Source organism: Seriola dumerili, unplaced genomic scaffold (assembly GCF_002260705.1).
Source record: "Seriola dumerili isolate Sdu_G_001 unplaced genomic scaffold, Sdu_1.0 BDQW01000091.1, whole genome shotgun sequence".
Classification (NCBI taxonomy): Eukaryota; Metazoa; Chordata; class Actinopteri; order Carangiformes; family Carangidae; genus Seriola; species Seriola dumerili.
The window spans coordinates 3,621,884-3,643,146 of record NW_019174346.1 but is presented as its reverse complement, the minus strand read 5'-3'; the positions used below and the strand labels follow the sequence as shown (position 1 = coordinate 3,643,146).

The following is a 21,263-nucleotide window of genomic DNA, read 5'->3' as shown; positions in this document are numbered from 1 at the left end:
TTGATCTGTTCACTGCGGGTATAATGCTGCAGCTTATCACATAGAGATATAACGCTATAGGCTGCCTTACTGTATAAAGCGGTAATTGAGATACTGTGGTACAGCTCAGGGGTGGCTGGTCATGGTGCGGGAACATGGCGGATTTTAGGACCCATGGAGTCATTCCCTGTCGAATAATAAAAGTTGGGGTTATCTGTGAGCTGTCGATGTGCGACAAAAGCAGTCAGTCAGTGTGTTTCCAAGTGTTTGTGGCCGGCCCCTCTGCCGCCCTGTGCACATTGCAGCGCTGCAACAATAGCCTGCTGCGGGCTGTGTGTACGTTCAGCCGCTGGGTGTCTTCACTCTGCGTGGCTTCACTGTAGTGTGTGGGCTGGTCTGCCCGTGTTTTCCGGAAGAGAGGGTGTGAAACATGGGACACATCTCAGGTCAGCGGCTGATCCTGCCACACATCTAGTGTGTGTGTGTGTGTGCGGGTGTGTGTGTGTGCGTGTGTGTGTGTGTGTGTCGGGGTGGGGGGGAAGCCCGTGCGGATGCGTCTCTTGTCAGTGTGTGTGAATGATCGGCTGTGAGCAGGGAGAATCAAGCGGGACATCCCTCTCGATCCCTCTGACTGAAAGGCTTCAGGGGCTCAAACACGCTCATTAGGGTAAGTGAAACTTTTAACATCATCTCGGTGCGAGTGCGTGTTGCCTCGGGTCTTGCAGGGGTCTGTCGCTGCTGTGTAAATGTGGGCAAGTGGAGCTGAATATGCCCTTGTGCAATGCAGCTGGATCTCAGTGCACGTGTTTCCCCCCGCCGTGTTTTATTGATACTCAGTGAATTGCTCAGTGGCGGGTACGTACGGATAGTGCATCCTCTGCAGTTTGTTGCACTGGATTTTTTTGGGGATTTTTTTTTTTTTTTTTACCACTTTACACACAGGGGCGGGCACTTTGCACCGGGAAATTGGAAGCTGCAACGAAATGCAGCACGCATGCACGACAGTAATGTGCCACTGATCTGTATCATGCACCTGACATGACATGATGTTGCCTCACAGTCACACAGGGCATTTCACTGTTTTGCTTTGTAAACTGAGCTCCGGGTCCCACCGTGGACCCGTGAAGGAGCTCCCAGTAATCTGGGGATTTCTTTTCAGTTTGCTCTTTAGGAATTAGGATGATGTCTGCTTTGATCACAGGTTTTCCAGATTAATTGATCAGTCAGTGGATAGGAAATTAACCAGCAATAAGGCTTCTGATTATTGATGAATCATTTGGGTAATTTTTCAAGAAGAAACACGGCAAACAATTGCTGGTTCTGGTTTGTCAGATAAGAGGATTTGCAGCTTCTCTGGTTGTTTGCAAATGAAATATCTTTGGCTTTCAGACTATTGGATGCACAAGAAAAGCAATTTAAAGATGTTCACTTGGTCTCTGATTACATTTTTTTTTTAAATGATCTCATCCAGGTGAGTGTAAACCTGTTTTTTTTTTTCTGTTTGTCTCTGTGGCATTCGTTGCTCCAAAGGAACTTGGTGTCTGGTTAAAACAATGGCTTCATCTCAGCCTCCAGTGGTGTTCATGTAACCCTGTTCACAGGTTGTTTAAATCCTCGTTCAGGAGGCGCAGGGCTGAAGCTTCCCTTTGAACTGACTTGAAGGATGACTTGAAGTTGAATCGACTCCTCAAGCGCTGCACCTTGAAAAACACTCAGCAAGTATCAGAATGACATGCAACAAATTACTGCAGCGTCTCCACTTTCTTTCTTTTCTTCTAAACCCTGCCTAATGGATTTGTCTGCATAGTGTTTGTCAGCAAAGCCAGTTCCAGTTGTGTCTTGTTTATAGTGTGATGATTTAAATATTCACATGCTAATATTTAAAACGAGTTCTGCTGAGATGGCCAGAGGCTTTACTCAGCGCTGCGTTTGCGGAGTTGTTCTTCTCTCTTCCCTCTTGTGGGTTCATATCATTTGTTCTGTATGCAACTTTATGAGCATTAAATACCAGAAATGAGACTGTGACACACACTGTGGTGCGACAGTGCTGTATCAGGACTAAGAGAGAGATCTTTCCCAGCTTAACAACGCAGCATCATGTGACTGCCTTACATTTTGTCCTGTTCAGAAATTGCTGATTCTTGAATCAAAATTCTGGTCTGGTCAGTCGTGCTTATTTTGATAGAAGATTGCTTTGATGTAACATTTCTGACTTATGTTTGCATGTTTCATGCTCGAGACGACTGTTGTGCTTTGTGTAAATTAGCAACCCCAGTATCACTTCTGTTTCTCTTGGCCACTTTTGGCTGCTGAATGTGCTGACGGCTGTAACCCCCTTAACACTTCGTCTTGCGGGCTCTGGTAATCATACCAGAGCTACAACCCAGCTACTGACAAAGAGGACATGTCAACAGCTCCCAGCTCCTTCAGCCCCTCTGGGAAATCACTTGAACAAGGTTTGTCGAGAAAGAAACCAGCAGAGTGTGTGTGTGTATGTGTGTGTGTGTCTGTCTGTCCTTGCCTTGTGTGAATGTGTGTAGTATTATGTGTTTATTGTTCTAACTATATTAGTGTCTGTAATAAATGTCCTAAACAGTTTCACATGGAGGCCTGGACATCATTCACCCATATTATGTCAAGCACAGCTCCACTCTGAGGATCAGAGAATGAACAGGGAGCGTCTCTGCTCCGTGATTGGTCCGTGCTGGTTGGTGAACACTGCTGTGCCTCTCTTACTGCAACAATTTTCAGTTTTCAGTCATCATATCAATTGATTTTGCTCATTGTAGAGCCACAAACAACTTACTGGAAGTGCTCAGCACAATCAAACCAAAAGGCCCTTCAATTTATTTGACATGTAAAAATCTTAATTTATCCTCAAGTGATCATCATCAGGAGGCTGGTCTTCTGAATGCATCTTTGTGTGTGTGTGTGTGTGTGTGTGTGTGCTACAAATTTACAGACATGAAAATGGATGAAAATAGAGGTCCGTGCATGACCTTGATCTAGAGGGATTAAGCATTTTTAGTGTTTGATGCTTTGTCTTGCATCCATTAAAAGCATGGGTTATAATTTTCACAGATGCTGCACTAAAAGACAGCCTATAATTAAAGTGAAATGTCATTGGACTTTTTTTTTTTTTTTTTTTAGCACAACAACCTTAATGAGTCATTTAGAAAAAGCTATTGCTGAGAGTGGTGTAAATGCTTTCACAGAATAGTTTCCCTCAGAAGTAAGACGACTCGTAATGTGTGTGACTCAAGTGTTTTCCAGTCTGCGCTGTTAAGACGCTCGGCCCTGTGGAATCCACACCGAAGAGCTGTTTATTTGATGTCTAACAGGCTTTCATGTTACAGCTGTGAGAAAGGAGCAGCAGCCGTACCTGCTGTGATGTTTCTGTTCGTACTGTTAGCACTACATCTCCCACCTCCTCCGTGGAGACGGCCTCCAATTCCTGGAAGCTCTTGAGGTGTGTTTGTCGACTTCCACCGTCATGGAATCACTCAAATGCGTATTTGTGCTTGAGTTGCAGTGTGGACTGACACTGGGAGTGTTAACTGGCGATCTCTCCGTCAGGTCAACATTCCTGTTGATGCACGCTCTGTTTGTCAATTGCACTGTCAAAAGCGCACGATGCTTCACATCTGCGATCTTAAAGTTGTTTTTACTGTGTTTTCAAATCGGGTTTCAGTCCTCAGTTCGTGGTTTATATTCAATCCTGAAAACTTGAAGAAACAAAATCTTCCCTGTGATCCGGTTACAGGGAGACTCTACCATATTTGCCTTTACACATCAAGGCCATGTTGAGCACCATTCCACATGACAGGTAACAATAGTTGTATAATGTCTTTTGTGGCTCTGTCTGGAGTAGTCCAACATCTGATGATGTCATGGTGATGGCACCAGTGTTATCTCATCTTGAGGTCGGAGATGACAAAAATATAATGGAAAGCCTTGCAAAGGTTAAGTGCTGCTAAAAGCAAACCAGAGCTGTACTCATTTCTAGGTAATTGTATCTATTGTTAATCGTCTTTGTTTGACGGTTTGTAGCTTGTTGTGCTGTTGTCTCTTTTTAGACTGAACATCTGAATATTTGTAGCTCATTGTAGGATATCAATTGTGTTGTCTGTTTTGTGTTGTTTTTGCTATTGACTGTTTGTTTTAATTACATCATGCATGTCGAAGCCCAACTACAGACGGAGTGGAGAATTAGCAACAGCTGTAAACAATAGTTTCATACCATGTTTTGAAACTAGGTTAAATTGCATTGTCTCTATCAAATGAAAAAACTAAAGTAAACCAAACTAAACAAACTGGTGTGCAGTCTGTAATACAAATATATTTACAAGTCTAACAAAAGGTTAGACCTCAAAAGGTTTCATTATGGGAAATGTAGGAGTCAGTGTTTTTAGGTCTTGACCCGTACTAGAGACTAAGGCCAGGGAATCTGTTTTGACTGTTCTCTTTTTAGCCAACGCTGTGTGGCTCCGAGGATGGTGATGTTGGTTGGTTTGTCTCCCACTCTGGTCCAGACTCAAATCTTTCAACAGTTATTGGATGGATTGACATGTACTTTATTTCCTCCTCAGGCTGAATTTGTAGAATCTCTGTTGATCTCCTGACTTCATCTTTAATTTATTGTTCAAAACTAATGCTAGCTTGCTAACATGCTGAAGTAGGCTGGTGAACATTATACCTGCTAACTTTCAGCATTTTTGACATTGTGAGCTTTTTAGCATTTAGCTAACATAAAGTTTATATCTTACAGAGGGGGAGGTGTCTAGCTAGCATTAGCGGTCTCTGTCTCATGGGTTCAGTTGTGGCGATGGCCAGTGACCAGACTGTCAGACTCACAGAAACAGGAAATCCTGTCACCTCGGCACTCCGTACTTCATCCAGTGATTCAGGTCGTGAGACAGAAAAATGCATGGATGGTACGGATGTCAGTTCCCTGCTGGGTAACTCCTGTGTGAAGAGACTCTCAGGGACTTGTGACAGTCTCTTATTCCCCTCAGTCAGAGCAGCAAGAGAAAGGACAGGAAACACACAGAGTGTCGAGGGGGGATTGGCAAGACTGGGGTTGAGTCTGCACAATTCTCATTGCCACCTAAGCTTGACATTGACGGAGGGAGTTGCAGCCACTCTGCCATCTTTACATTGTTGCTAGAGTAAGAGAACGCTGATGCAGAGAGATCGACTCTGTTGCAGGATCAGACAAGCAGAGACAAGTTGCATCATGCATCTCTCATCATTTCGGCTTGATCCAAGTAAGCACCATTAGAGTGTGGACGGGGGCGGGCTAGAGCCCCCTGAGGACCAGAGTGAAACACAGTGGAAATATTCTAAACTCTGACAAAAGTGATTTTTAAACAGTTTCTCTTCAAGTGCTTGTGGATGCATTTTGTTGTGGTTCAGGTAAAAAACATAGTAAATGTATGCATGTTCATATACTCTGTGTGTGTATATATGTATATGTATATATATATATATATACACACACACACACACATAGTTTTCTTCAGCTCAACTGAGTGTTTAGCCAAAATGCTAAACATAAGTCCATGGTAAATTAACGGCACAAAAAAATAGGCTTTATGGAAAAAAGAGACACAGCGTCCGGTATTGAGCGTTATCTGTACATTCCCATGTACATTTATGCAGAATTTACACTGCATTACACTTTTTAGGCTGCCTGGTTTTCTCCTGTAAATCCAGTCTTATTTTATTGTGACAGCATCTCTGTGTCCTGTGGAACCTGTGGAAGCACATACAACAAACGCTGTGTAGAGGAAGTACTGACAGGTGCTGATTCTGAGGACAGACAGGGTGAACACCTGCGGTATCTGAAACATGATGCATTAGAAATGCTGAATAAAATAACTTGTGTGTAAGTGGTAATCAGCCCATACGTGTGTTTAAGAATCTTTTTCTTTTCAGTTTTGCATATTTGAGTGAGTCATCAGCAGCTGAGCTTGTGGCAGGTTTAAATATCCTTCATATGGATCATGCTGTTGATCCTGCTGTCACTGCTTCCCATTTCTGGGTGCAATGTGTAAGATCTGGCCAGAATTTTAGTTTATAAAATGTTCAAAAAATTAGAACTAACACTATCAATAGTATGTGAAGGAGCCACAGTGATGATGTCATGACCAAGACCTCCACTTATTGTATTTCAGAGATATCTACAGAAATGAGCATGCTAACCAGCTAGCTCTGCACACTGTGTAATAATACCACTTCGTGACACTACATCCTGTGTGAGTCAGTGTAGCTTCTAGTCTGCCCTCAGTCCCACGAAGAAGAACAGCTTCCTCCAGAGCTTGAAGTTACACTACAGCTCCCGACTAGAAAAAAAAAAAAAAAAAAATTCTGGACTAGCATCACAGAAACACAGAGATGACTGAAGCTCCTGGAAAATGATCTTTATCTCCATGCCAAAGGACGGCCTCCGACAAGAAACCACGTTCAACGGCAAAAAAATAAGCAAATTCGGGCGAGTAAAGAGATGCTGTTTGATGCTGAGCTGCAACTTTTCTTTTTGGATTGGTGAGTAAAATCTAATGTTGGTCTGTAGCGAAAAGTGTCATTAGTGCAAATGACAAACCGTACCGACAAACATTTCGAGTGGCATAAATGTGTGATTAACCTGTTCCTGAACCAGCGGGTTCAGGATTTGCTTCTTCCCCTCAGTTGTCACCCTGCTCCACTCTGAACCACTCTGTACCACTTACTATTTATTATACACACACAACAGACCTAACATGTTTGAATATAAAGAACTTGTATGATTTAAACTAATTGTCCTCTCACATGTTTGTCTGTATCAAGACCAGGATTCCAGTCCAGTCATCCTCAATGATGGACCAGCACCTGTCTATGTATATTTATCTTTTTGATCTTTTTAATGTTATTTCCTGTAAATGCTCTAATTGGATACTGCACCAAACACCAAGCCAAATATCTTTGTAAGTAAAAACCTACCTGGCAATAAACCTTATTTTCTAATTCTGCCTTTGTGATGATGTCATCATCCCTTCCTCATGCTGCTGTAGCCTGACACCCATGTGTCATGCAGTATCCCCTTGCCTTCATATTTTTAAGGTAAATTGAAACATACTGTTTGTACTACAAGTACTCATAAATTGTTTCAGTGTTATCAACAATTTTGCACATATAAATAATAAATTATAAGGAACATGGGGAAAACAACAACATGATTAATTGGACTGGGGCAAAGAGGTGAAATGCTGCCCCCTATTGAGGTGGAGTAAGTAGCACGATCTTACACATTATACCTTTTAAGTATAGACTATAAACATAATATACGCTGGCATGTAAGCTGTGTCACATATCCAGGCAGCCCCACCTCAATGAAAGCAGCCTTCTCACTCGACTCAACTGTTAATAAATAGGTAAATGGTCAGGTGAAAAGGTACATTTCACACAATGAGAATTTAATAATGATGTTGATGATGATAAAGAATAAAGACCATGCATCCCTGATGCTTAAGGAAGCCATGCTAGTGACATTGCTCCATGGACCGCAGTGTCTCTCCACGCGGTCCAGACTGAAGTGTCTCAACATCTGTTGGGTGCATGTATGTTCATGGTCCCTAGAAGATGAATCCTAGTGACTTTGATGAGCCCCTGACTTTTCCCGTGGAGCCAGCGGCCAGTCAGAATATTCACTTAAACCTGTGAAATATCTCAACATCTACTGGATGGATTGACGCAAATTTTGTAGATATTCATGGATCCAAGTGGATAAATGATTGAAATAATTTTTTTGATTCCCTGCTGTGATTGAATGTCACATTTCACATTTGCGTTATATTCCAGGTATGACTCATGTTACTAAAAGACACGTAATCATGAAACTTGAAGTGAGCCGAGTCAGTTGCAAATGTTTTTGGGTGTTTGTGGAGAGTGGGAACATGAATACATTTACAGGTCCTCATTAGTTTGTACTGTGCCAGACGCACAATCGCATCTGCATATTAGCCTTCATTATTCAAAGCACGAGCAGTAAGGACTCTGGGGGTTCTCAGATCTTTTAGTTAACCTCATCCAAGTGCTAGCCTGCTCTCCACCCCACTTGCACTTCTCTCCCGTTCTCATTAGTCTGTGTATGAGAGATGCCAGCGTGAAGGAGGCACCAACTGGGAGCCTACACCAGTTAATGTCTTTTTATCGGAATATGTTCAAGAAGAACAGTGTGGCTTAGCTCTGAGGAGGTAAATCCAAATCACATTAACGATTCACTAATATGTTTCTGTTGATTTATTGAATTCTTACACCTGCTTGAAAGGTTTGGGTGGTAATCTGCTCGTTTATTTTCTTTCAAACTGTATTTTTGGCTAGGTAGTTCAATATGAAATTGGGATGTAAGGCAGTGTTAACAGCATTGTTGGGCTTTGTGGTCTTCTACCCCTGTCATCTTTAACATAGAATATGCACCACTTCCTAGAAAAAGCTCAGATATCTTTTAAGTTTTATTTCTAAATGTTTTATATCTAAATCTCCTGGTAGATGATGTTATTCAGCTGCACGTCCCCAGAGTTCTGCTGTTATGTCCGTATGGCTGGTGAGCTAACTGGAATAACTGATGGCTGGTTGAGTTTTGTGTCTGTCCTCCTGAGAGGTTTGTCTGTGAGCTGTCCGAAACTCCTCCTCAAACCCTGACACCGGCTTTCTCCCCTGCCGCCACTTGTCACAGTGGACTCCTTTGGGTATACAGTTTACAGCCACAGTCTTGCCTCTGTTCCGCACACTGGGCTGGCAATGTGCAGGAAGTTATTGATTTTTTTTTATTTTTTTTATAGCTTTGATAATACATAGAACAGTATTTGCTATTTTTAACTATGTGAAATCAAGTGAATGCCCACACACTCGCAGAGGCCTTTGTAGCACCCATCCCACATGTTGCAATGATCTGCTACTTACAACAGTAATGAAATATGCATTAACAGATGGTATTTTCTTTGTTTACATCAGATTGGAGTGGTACACGGGTGGACTTGTTAATTGCTTGGGTACCTTTTGTATTATGGCCAGGTGTGTGTTGCACACTCAACCTTGTATAGCTACAGTGCAGTGCAGACTGAAATATCTCAACAACCATTTTATGGACTGCCATTAAATTTGACGCGGACCTTTGTGGTCCTCGGAGGATGAATCCTCTGATGACGTTGGGGATCCGCTCCAGCGCCTCCAGCATGTTGACATTTATGTTCTAAACTATTGGATGTATCGCCATGAAATTTGGTTCCGACATTCACGCTCCCCTCAGAATGAATTGTAGTAACTTTTCATCTTATGCCCACATCACATCAAAATTTCAGTTTGTCCAATACTTTGCTTGATGACCAAATACTATTTGCAGTGTTCAACGTTAAGAAGGCGGGTCTTAACCAATCTGAGCCTATCAGTGACAGACAAACGGAAAAACAATCAGTGTAAGAAAGCTGGCGTGTTGCAGATGTTGCGGGTAACTCTTTTGTCGAGACTGTGATGGACAATGAATGACGGCTCTCAGCTCTGAGGTGTCTGGGTGTAGTTTCCGTCTGGGTTTATATGTTGACATAAATGAAGTGAAACCAGTTCTGAGCCGTGAACAGTCAGTGCACGGTTGGTGACATGCACGAGGACACTGGGCCCGGCTGCTCTGCAGGTGAGTTGGACTCGCCTGGGTCCCAGTAAGGCCCACTTCCTTTGTTTGGTGTCATCAGTTAGTGACACTCAACATAAATACGTTGCAGCCAAACTGACGAGACTTATCATCGGTGTATTCCACCAAACGCAACAACGGTTTCTCCTGCACTCCCTCTGCAATGACGACATAAAAATCACTAATTAATACATTAAAGAGAAAAGTTTCCTTCTCTACTTGTATTAAGTATGTGGGCCGTGGTGGTGTAGGAGGCTCTGGCAGGTTGTCTGCTAGTGCTGAGCAGTGACAGTGTTGCCGGGGGAGGATTCAGCTCTCATGGCTCCAAAGACAGGTTTGTGATTTCAGAGAGACTGCCAGCCAAAGAGAAGGAGCTTAAACCTCCGTTAAGTACTCTCCTCCTTAGGCTTCTCTATATGACATGCTTTACTATTTCTGCTCAGGTCTCCTTGCAATAGCCTTGTAGAAATATTCCTCTGTGTGGATGATGGAACTGAAAGACGCTGGTAGTCTTTTTGTTGAAATCCTGGAGGAGTGAGAAGCAGAACCTGACCCTGGGCCAGCTGACAACCAGTGCCCTCCTTTTGAGAAAACAACCTATTTTGGTGAGCAAACCATTCCTCAAATCCATTCCAGTTTTCGAGAACCGACCAACCTCGGCCCCCCTCTCCTGGCTCCTACATCTAAATTTCTCTTTGTAGCTTGCACCAGGGTGGAGAATAAGAGACTCTTCAGTGCTGCTGCTAACATTATTGATGAGAGGAGAAAGAGGCTCGCAGCCCAGAGTCCTGAAATTCTTGTATTTCTCCTTCCCTCCCGCCGTAGGAAGAAAAACACAACCGACACATCAGACGAGGGCCGAGAGAAGTCAGAAATTGCTGTCACTAAAAGTAAAAAGGCAGCTTCTAAAACCGAGTGTTGTGTGTTAGATTACAAGTCAGTTTTGGACTGTGGAAAAATATAGGGGTTGCTCAATTGCAGTGGATCTATGTTCCATGTACAGTAGCATGGAAAGGACAAAATAATTGTTCAGTAATCTTAAAAAAAAAAAAAAAAAAAAGGAAATAAAAAAGTAGTTTGGTTTTCTGCAGTCTTAGAAAAGTCTTAAAGAATAAGAGCAAGGAAAAGAAATAAGATGTTATTTGAGTTACGAAAGGCTACAACTAACAATCATGTTCATTGTCAATTAACTTGTTGGTAGCTTTCTTGATTAATCAATTAATTTAGTCTATAAAGGGTCAGAACAGTTAAAAAATATCCATCGCAGTTTCTCCAAATCGAAGGTTGTGTCCTCAGATGTTTCGTCCGACCACCGGCTCGAAACCCAAAGATATTCAGTTTACATCGATATCAACCAGAGAAAAGCAGAAAATCTCTCTATTTGAGAGGCTGATTTTTTGGCATGCTTTTTGCTTTATAAATTATTTCAATGATATTACTATCAAAATAATTTCTGATGATCGAGTAATTGATTAATCAGCTGATCACTGCAACTCTAGAATTAAGATGATGTAATTATCGAAGACCTTTATGTTTTGACTTTGGCTTGTAAACTCTTACCATTTTTAAAAATGTATCATTATTCAGTGTCACTTAAAGCTGCAGATATTCTGCTTCATAGGAAAATGTAAATGAGAATTTTTAATCAAATGAGCTGTAAAATATGTAAATAATCATCCTCTGTCTTTATGGTGTAACATTGTTGGGATGAGTCATCAAAGGGCTGCTGGGCTAAACATTTGCTCCATCTGTGATACCAGGAGCTCGTCCATGCATTGAACTTCTGTTGTCCTCTGCCGCTGACCTTTCCCCAAACAAAGAACTGCCTCAAGTCTGATTTTGTTGAACTTTGTTTTCTTTCTATCTCTCTCTCTCTCTCTCTCTCTCTCTCTTTTTTTCTTAAACCACAAAATCCAAAGGCTCCAATAGGAACCTGTTTCTGAGAGATAAGAGCTAAAAGAAATTAGCATTTTGTTTTGATGTTTTAAGTACCGTGAGAGAAGATCAGCTTGAGAAGAGGGCTGCTCAGTCTGTTTCTTGGCGGTGATGATTCTCTGGCAACACAATGCAGGAGGGAGCTCAGGGAGCAGTGATGATTACATGTGACTAACATCAAGGGGTCAAACCAAGTCACAGAAGAAACTGACATGAAGTCAAGTTACTACTGACTGCGGTCTTTGCTCATTTAGAATAACTGGCAGCAAGTGTAATTATCGACTAATTGTGTTCATTAGATCATTATCCACAGTGAGAGGCTGTGTCATCCTGTTAGTCATGTTGGCATTTCAGACACCTATAGTATAATCTGCACTTCACACATATACATTCACACAGTCGGCTCTCACTTGTTAGACTATAAACACACACACGCGCACACACACACACACACACACATGAGCATGAAGACACCCTGGTGGTAAAACACCTGTGACTGTGTGCTGTGTGGAGGACAACTGTGGCTCTTGCTGTTGATCATCTCGACACTGTCTCAGAATATCAAATGCACAACACCTTCCACAGTTTCACAGTCCACACTCTAATGCCATAAATGACACGGTACATGAAGATTATCCAAATGATTTCTTTTGTGTTTTTAGTCCTGTTCGTGTTGTGGACCTGTGCATGGTGACGTAGATCTGTCTCTGTCTCTTTTCTCCTTTTGGACTATCTGCAGTGAGATAAACAACTCCAGTATTATATGGAACAGTAACACAGTTTGTGTGTTTGCATTATTTGCTGCCATAGTTTTTGATATTTACTTTAATGATTACAGTAGGTGCATTGAGTAGATGCAATTTATCGTGCACAGTGATGCCACTACTGCAAATGTTGCACGGGTTTGAAAAATTTTTGGAAATGGAGCTCGGACTTTTACTTTTTAATAAAATGATTCCTCGTTCTGGGGATGGCGGCTTTATTCCAAACAATTTCACTGGATAAACTTGGAATGTTGTAAATCTTGTCATGTGTAAAAGTTGTCCATGTCCTGATGTGCATAAAATGTTAAATAAGACACACTGAACTAAGATGGTGAACCTGGTAGACGTTACCCTTGATAAACTTCAGCATGTTAGCGTAGTCACTCCTGTGCATATATGTACAGTACAGCCTCACACAACCAACGTGTTCCTTTAACCTTGGTCAGCTAGTCGACACACTGATCTGCTGTAAATTTTTCCTTTAACCCCTGATTAAAACAATATGAATTCAGTTCAGCACTTTCTCTATCGCCTGCATCGTTACCGCTCGGTCTGTAATGAGAAGTGAGACTCTGCAGCTCACAGCTTGCTGGATCCTGCATCGGTCAGTTAGATGAGAGTAAACTGCAGCCAGCAGCAGCATTTGTGCATCAGGACCTGGCAGGCTGCCTGCCACCTGACCACAGGTTCCTCAAAGCAATGAGATCACTGGGATATTCTGCCCCTCTGGGGGATTTAGAGGGCACTGAGTATGAGTCCCAGTGGAAAAGATAGATGGCTTCTCATTTTCAGCAGCAACAGATTAATCCTCTGCAGGTTCACATCACCACAGTGTTCCAGCATCGCGACATCCAAGGCTCTGAATGGGAATTTTGATTATGTATTATATTATTATATATTAACTCTTTCAGCCTCTCTTGTTATCACTTCCAGACTGAGCCCAGTGCTACTACTCCTTTCTAAAAATAGATGATGAAGTAGTAGCAGGTCCAGCACCCAGGCAGCCTGAGTAGTGTCACAAGGACAGAGGGCGGAGCCACCGTCAGGTCCCGCCCACCCTGCATACATATTGGGTCCTCTTCATCACAGATCTGCAGATCAGTTTTCATCTGCTTGCTGTCTGGAGGTGGGAGGTGGGAGGGGGGATTGGAGTGATCTTGGGCTGGTCTGTCTTCGTTAGAGGAACCCTTGTCAGGCGACATTTTTAAAATTCCAGGAAGGTCAGCCGCGCTGGAAGCCAAAGCCTCATTGTCAGTGTGAGTAGAGGAGAAATAATTGGCTCATCCAACTTGCCAGTTTGCACTCTTATATCCTGTGTAATCCTGGGCTTATTATTGCCTGAGGCAGCCAACCTCAGAGGGGGTGGCCCTGGATTTGGTTGAGATTGTCCCAGAGTTTATTTCTGTCCAGTCATTGATCGCTGCTCATGCACCCTGTGTCCAGCGTCTAGCTGGGTGGGGGGGGGGGGGGGCAGAGCTGCTTCCTGTTTAGTCTATCACGTCACATTGATTGGCCGTACAAGAACGTGTTTAACTGGTTTACGGATACGGCTAGTTGTGTCTGGTACAGCTGCCTGCTAATCCTGTGGATTGAATTAAAGAGTTCCAGGGATTAGTCTGTGACCGGTAACACACAGAAAAATTATTGCAGTTTCGCTGTTTGTCCCCCGTGTGTTTAAGGATGAAAGAAGGATTTTGTGAAGGTAGTTTTTGTTGATGGACATAAACTTCCTGTGCTGCCAGCTTTGACTGTTTATCATCAATAACGTGAAGAATAGAGTCTTTGTGTGAGTCAGGACCTGAGCTGTTTTTGCTTTGGGTATTAAACTGTAGCAGTGGTTGTTGGATTTGACGTATCCTGATTGATTCTCTTGTTCACACACGGTTAAAAGTTTTAGAACTCCTCCATTTTTCCAGTTGTGACTGAAATTTACACAGTGTGTCTCAGTGTTTCTGATATTAAAGCGTAGAACAAATGAATAATAAAGATAAAAAAAAAATACACACACTGAACACACTCGTGACTTCCTTTCTACATTGAAAATCAAACATCGATCGTTCCGACTCTGTTGCAGAAGTTTCTGTGACTGTGTTGCACCTGCAGGTTTCTTTGCCTTCACATTCAGTCCAGTTCTTCCCAGATCAGCTCCATGGGGTTCAGGTCTGGAGACTGTTGCTGGTCTTCCATCATGTGAAGCCTCCGTCTGCATCAGAGGGTGGATTCGCAGAGTTTGTACAGACAGAGGGTTTGTTAGTCATCAACCTGTAGGAATTGTCTGCATTAACTTCCAAGACACTTACTTCATCTGCTGCAGGAAAACTGGAACTAATATCTGAATCCTTGAGAAAAGGCCTGTTTTGACTTTTCAGTTTTTGGTGACCTGAACTTTTTCTTTTTCAATATTTTCTCTGATCACCCTTTGCATTTAAAACAGCACCACGTCTCCTCAGTACTCTTGCACCCAGTTTTTTTTTTTTCAGGTTGGCTGTTCCCAGCATGTTGGAGAAGTTCTTCTGTCAGCGTGTCTCCTGTCTCCTCATGTGATCCCAGACTGACTCTATGATGTTGAGACCAGGTCTCTGTGGGGGCAGGACCATCTGTTGCCGGACTCTGTTGTCTCAGATGATGGGTCTTTCGTGTGTTTGGGGATCGTTGCCGTGCTGCAGAATGAATTTGGAACTGATCAGACAGTATTACATGATGCTCCTAGGGATGGCATTGTCCTCAGTCCACCACTCTGCTCCCTGACTCCTCGTTAGTGTCATCCTGAGATTGACATGAAAAGTCTCAACAGCTATTGAATGGATTTCCATGAAATTGACTTCACAGATTAATGCTGCTGAACCGCTGACGCTGATGATGCTTTTTAGCCACTGACTTGTCGTTCCGTCTCTGTTATTGTCTCTAAGAATAAGTTGTCTTTGACATTAAATATATTCATCAACATTCACAGTGCTGACAGTTTCCCTTGATCACAGTAGATAGCTGATTACTATGCTCTCTCACTGGTTCCAGAGGCCCTGAAGATGCTGCACACTCTGCTCCATATGAATGAGGCTCACTCAGTCAAAAATGATGAGGCATAATCACTGCCAACTGTTTGCTACCACAACAGGAGGAACATGAGGAAAAGCTAATTCTCTATAGTGCGTGTCTGTGTGTGTGTGTGTGTGTGTGTGTGTGTGTGTGTGTGTGTGTGTGTGTGTGTGTGTGTGTGTGTGTGTGTGTGTGTGTGTGTGTGTGTGTGTATAGGGGGATAAAATGTCTCCCTTAATCCTTTTTCCAAAAAAACAAAACAAAATCAAGTGTGTGTGTGTGTGTGTGTGTGTGTGTGTGTGTGTGTGTGTGTGTGTGTGTGTGTGGGTTTGTTTGTGTGGGCAGGTGTGCGTGTGCATGCATACAAAAGCCATGCAAATCCAAGCTGTTCCCCAGGCTCCCTCTATCATCCAACAGGAAGAGCCAGGTAACGTCCCCGCTGGGCTTTCCCCCCTTCTTATTCCTTATTCCTGCGTTTTTGTTTTTTTTTTCCTCAGCAGTTAATGTGACCTATCTCCTTGAGTATGATGAAATGTGACGGGAGAAGGCACCAGGGGAGAAGGCCTAATCAACCTGTGGGGCCCGGGGAGAGGGGAGCTGCAGGAAGGGAAAAGATACAACAGCTCTGATTTGATATCAGGAAGCGTGAGGTGGACGTGTTAGTTTGGGCTGATTGTGGCTTTTTATTGAATATGGGATAAGAGCCCGTGAGAGTGCTGTCTGTAGTCTGTAGGACTCTGCCGTAAAATAGTGTTTTCTTTATTATCTTTTAACAAGATGCTCACTGCCTTCAGGAGATTTTTATTACCACTTAACTACATAAACGCCGATCCAACCCGGCCAAGACTGCAAATACTGGACGGACGGAGAGCACTGAATCCTTGTTATTTTACGATTGGCTTGACATTAAAATGGTCAGACATTAAGAGAAGATATTGCATCTGTAAATTGTCTATTAAACTGTCTATTTATTGATTTTATAGTTCAAATTTAATTTAATTCATTACAGCCCCTCATAATTAAACACATATTTGTTCCTTGCTTTTTGTCCTTTAATCAGCTGAGTGTTTTTTTTTAATGCTGTGAACAGTGGAGATGAAGCTGTCCATATGCACTGCAGTGCAGTCCACCATAATGGTTCTTCTAAGCCTTGATGTCAACTTCTGATCAGGAGTAAAATGCAAACAGCACCCAGCAGAGTCTGAGGCTACAGCATACACAGAGCTCCACCAGGCTAATGTCTGCACACTGCCTCCAGCAGGACTGTAAATGTTTAAAATTTGCCCTTTTCTGTGCGGGCGCAGGAGGGATCAAAGCTCAGAGATTGAGCTTGTACTTTCGAACGCGCGATAAGACGCAGCCTATTTAATTTCTTTTGATCAGCTGACATTTACTTTGTGTGGCGAGATTACCTGGCAGTGTGTTTTCCAGGTCTGTGTATAACAGTGATGCACTGTGCAGGTCAGCAGTCTGTAGGTGCGCCCCCCCCCCCCTTTTGTTGCTCAGGCTCTGAGCTTCAACATATTTAATTTAGAAATAAAGGATACTACATTAAAGTGCCGAGTCTCAGCTTTAATTTGAGTAGATTTAGATCAGTATAGACAGAAGTGTGTGGGAGACAGTGAGTTTAACACATGGTGACCCAAAGTTTAGGGGTCCAAAAGTAACTGGACAGATACACATGAAATCAAACTAAATCATCATATTTGATATTTAGTGTAAAATCCTCTTCGAGCCGCAGGCATCAGCAGACAGTTCGTATCGTCCCTGGTGATTCTCTCTCAGACCTTGTTGTGGCGTCTCTCTGTCTTCAGTCTGGTCCTCAGCAGGTGGACTGAAGATGTTCCCCGTCTTCGCTCTGGAAATCTCCGTGGTTGACTGATGAGCTCGTGGCTCTGGGTCATGAACTGTTGTTTTTTTGTTTTTTTTTTTCTCCACATTTTTCTCTTTCCATTGTTTTGATAGAGGTTGATAGGGAGGGTCTTCTCTTCATCGTTGACAAGGAGACATGTCCGCCTACATCCTGGAGAGCATTCTTGACTTGCTGTGCGATCATTACTGGGTTTTTGTGCTCCTTGTTCCATCAGCTCGTTTGCTATTTTCTAGGTTTCCTGTCCACATCGGCTTTTTTTTTTTTTTTTTTTTTTTTTTTTTTTTACAATGTGCCCAACTGATTCTGGCAAACCAACGACCTTTGATACCTCTTACCTCTTTATTATCCTCTTCATTTGCATGGTCACCTCTTTACTCCACATAATGACAGTCAGTCTAAATGGTAACTCTCAGCTCTTCATCAACTCTCAGACACGTGTCAGCTCTTTTGTGCGTGAAGAAAAGTTGAAACTAAACAAAGTTGAACTTTGTTGCCCAAGAAACATCTAGTCGCCAAGCGTTCAGGGACTTTTGAACCACTGCAATTCGGGCACCAGGTGTTACAGGGGCTTTATCTCACCTACAGTTCTTTCTGTGTTGACCGATTTTAATGTAGCATCGTTATTGTATTGCAAATTGAATGTGCTGAAGTTCAGAGCTTGAAGAACAAAAAAAGGATCCGTTTGGGCGATATTAGTTTTTGTCCAGTTCAGTTTTCAGTTTGCTAATACAAGGAAAAACAGCAAATATCTTTATTAATCCTGAATAACATGCACACATTGCATAAAGATGCTAGTCGACCAAGTCATCCTGGCGGCTGAATGTCTCCACACTGGTCTCTGGAGGACATTACCCACATTGCCCAGGTTTGGACACTCTCCCACAGCGCTGAAGGAATTTTGTATCACTACACATTATCAAGACGATTACAGGGTGATTCTGGCTGCAGTGCACCGCGGTTAGCTTCACATATTGCACAATGTCAGATCCTTGCTAAGGTTCATTCTTACTAGGGGAAGCACCGTGGCCACAGCGTGTCGTCCATCAACGTGAGCTCTGTTCCACCTGAGGAATTCAGTTTGTCAGTAGCATCACACAAACACATGCCTCTGATCTTACAACAGAGGAAACCTCACACAGTGACGCACACACTGCACCTTTCAGTGTGTTTTTCATGTGTTATGCATATGCAGAGACAAAAAAAAGATCTGTTTGGGTTTAACATAATTGCAGTGCAGATTGTCGTCCTATGACATCTTTGTAATCAGAGAGCAATCAAAGTTGATTGCCTTTGATCCTGTTGAGAGAGGTGGTAGCTGCACCTCACTTAAAATATTCACAGTGGATGAGAACGAAGACGATGAAGAAGAAATGTACTGCCGCCTCCTGTCAAAGGAAGAGGGTGCCAAACATATGCCTCCAACATCCCGCTACATGCCCCCTGCTCTCAACGTGTCCCTGTGTACTGCAGTTACGTGGTTAAAGACTATATTTTTCAGAAAGCATAACTCACTGCAGGTCTGCAAGGTCAGACCACAAGCCTTTCGTCTCTCTCTTTAATATTAGCTGTAGATTGTGTGCCTGCCCCCGGAGGAGGTAAAGAAACAACTAAATAAACATCAGAAAATGTGAGAGCAATAAGAATGAATAAACTCTTGATGACGGGTTTTGTTTGGCCTTGGCTGTCTCTTTCTGCACACAACAGAATAATGGGAGAGACAAACAGAAGCCAGGTTAAGGGTGAAAATGGTTTTCTAATGGAGCCAAATTGATTCATTTGTTCACCCTCCACGGAACCCCCCCCCCCCCCCCCTTCTCCTACTGTAATTGGCTCTCCTGAAGCTTCTTTCCATCTGAACCAGTTGAAAGATGGCAGCTATTGAAAACACTTCATATTCAGATGCAGTTCTCAAGGTTGTCACCGGGTTTCACCTATCCATTTTATTTTTCCTCAGTTTGTTTAAGCTAATAAACGAAAGCCGTTGCAGTTATCTGAGCTTCAGATGTTGAAATTTGTCACTGCAGCAGCACATTTTGTGTTTAATCAACAACAAAATACGGAGCAGCTGCTAATGAGCTTTATTCATATACTGTATGTACATGTATGTAAAAGGCAGTTTGATCATGCAGATTAGATATCCAGCACTTCTACCAGTCAGAGGTCTTTTTTTTTTTTTTAACAGTAATGGCAATGACAAAATAAGATAATGTGACAACCATGATTTTGTGGGCCGACTCGGATGTTAGTGTCACTCTGGTTTCCCCGACAAAAAGTTAATGGGGTTTTTACGTTGGTAGTTTGGATGAGTGCAGGAAATAAGATGTAACAAACAAAAGTTTATGATCCTGACACATTTTGTTCAGCAGGATAATCAACAAAAGATGATAGAGTGATCCAGGTGTGTGATATCAAGGTTGAAGGGGGAAATCCCCATTGTGCCTCATCCTCCGGCTCTGAAAAAATACACAGAAAAACAAAGACTGTATCTTTAAAGGAAAATGTGTTACAACTTCAAATGTTTTGCTGCATTTGTTACACAAAGACATTTAACAGTCACATCACGTGTAAACCTAGAGACGAAACCTACCTGGCTACGTTTAATTTAATCCCTGATACTTATGTGAAAAGATGGATGGATGCAGTGGAAGCTAATAAGATTAGATGTGAAAGAAAATATGAAACCTAATAAAAAAAAAATACATTTTTAAAAATGTGTCCTCCGTAATGAAAATGTGGGGTTACCTGCTTCTGTAAACAAATAAAAGTCTCAGTGCAGCTGAAATTAATAACCAGTGCGCTGCTGCTCCCCCGCCTCCCACTTCCACCAGGATATTGCTCACACATACAGTGGGCTGGATGGTGCAACAGTGGAGATAGATATAGAGAGACAGATAATCACTAGTTGTGATAGGAATTAGCAAAATATGATGGTTCCTTTTTTGTTTTTTGCTCAAATGAGTAGCAGTCAAACAACGCACTTCCCCTCGCAGCTGACAGTTAAAAGCTTTTTCCTGCCATCTGAATTTAGTTTGAATAACAGTCATCTGAAATATGCAAATGATGAGTGTGTGTGTGTGTGTGTGTGTGCGCGTGTGTGTGTGTGTGCGTGCGTGCAAGGCACAATATGTGACATTCATGACAAGCCATTACCCTACTACAAAGAACCGGGGCGGCAGTGGCTCAGCAGGTAGAGCGCGTTGTTCACTAATCGGAAAGCGACCACAGATTGTCCCCCATGTATCATCGCTGTGTGTGTGATAGAAAAACACTGTGTGAGTGTATGTGGCTTGTAATGTAAAGTGCTTCGAGGGGTCAATGAGACTACAAAAGCTGATTACAAATGCAATCGATTTAGAATGAAAATTGCTGGCCAGGCACATAAATCAAAAAAAGTTTTGTAGTTTGCAAATATAAAACCTCCATGGTGTGGAAATTCTTAGTAGAAAGAGGATTGCTGTTCCAGGTGTTGTTCAGCAGCTTTACAGATGTTGCTTGTAATGGTGGTCTGTGAGGAAAATGCTGTTTAGAATTTATAATAATATGGACATTTTTTTGCCCTCACTTGCATTAAGTTGACATATTTCAGCTGTCCATCCCTCCCTTGTAGCTGATCAACCCCACGTTGCCTGGAATCCCACAATGCCTTGCAAAGCCATGCATGGGGCTAAACTTTGCATTGCCTCATGTTGCGCTCAGTGGGTCTTCACTGTAGCAGTCTACAGCCATGCTAGCAGCGCTGTGACACTGCACCTAGACGCAGCGGTTTTTGAGCTGAATGCTAAAATCAGCATGCTAACGTGCTCACAGTGACGATGCTAACGTGATGTTTAGTAGGTATAATGTTTACCGCGTTCACCACCTTAGTTTAGCATGTTAGCATGCTGACATTTGGAATTTAGCACTAAATACAAAATAAATCTGAGGCAGAATTTTTTTTTATTTTTTATTTTTATTACAGGTTTATAGAAATTTTGACTTAATGTTGCCTGATGAAAAGTTAAGATATTTC

General features: G+C 42.5%; 1 protein-coding gene across 1 annotated transcript in view; it reads left to right on the top strand.

The window, feature by feature from the left end:
* The first annotated feature begins 575 nt into the window (after window positions 1-575).
* Window positions 576-21,263, top strand: part of camkk1 (calcium/calmodulin dependent protein kinase kinase 1) — a 62,140-nt gene continuing 41,452 nt past the window's right edge. The window contains exon 1 of the mRNA XM_022745899.1: window positions 576-646. The gene's annotated coding sequence lies outside the window, so the exon portion shown is untranslated. The remainder of the gene's footprint in view (window positions 647-21,263) is intronic.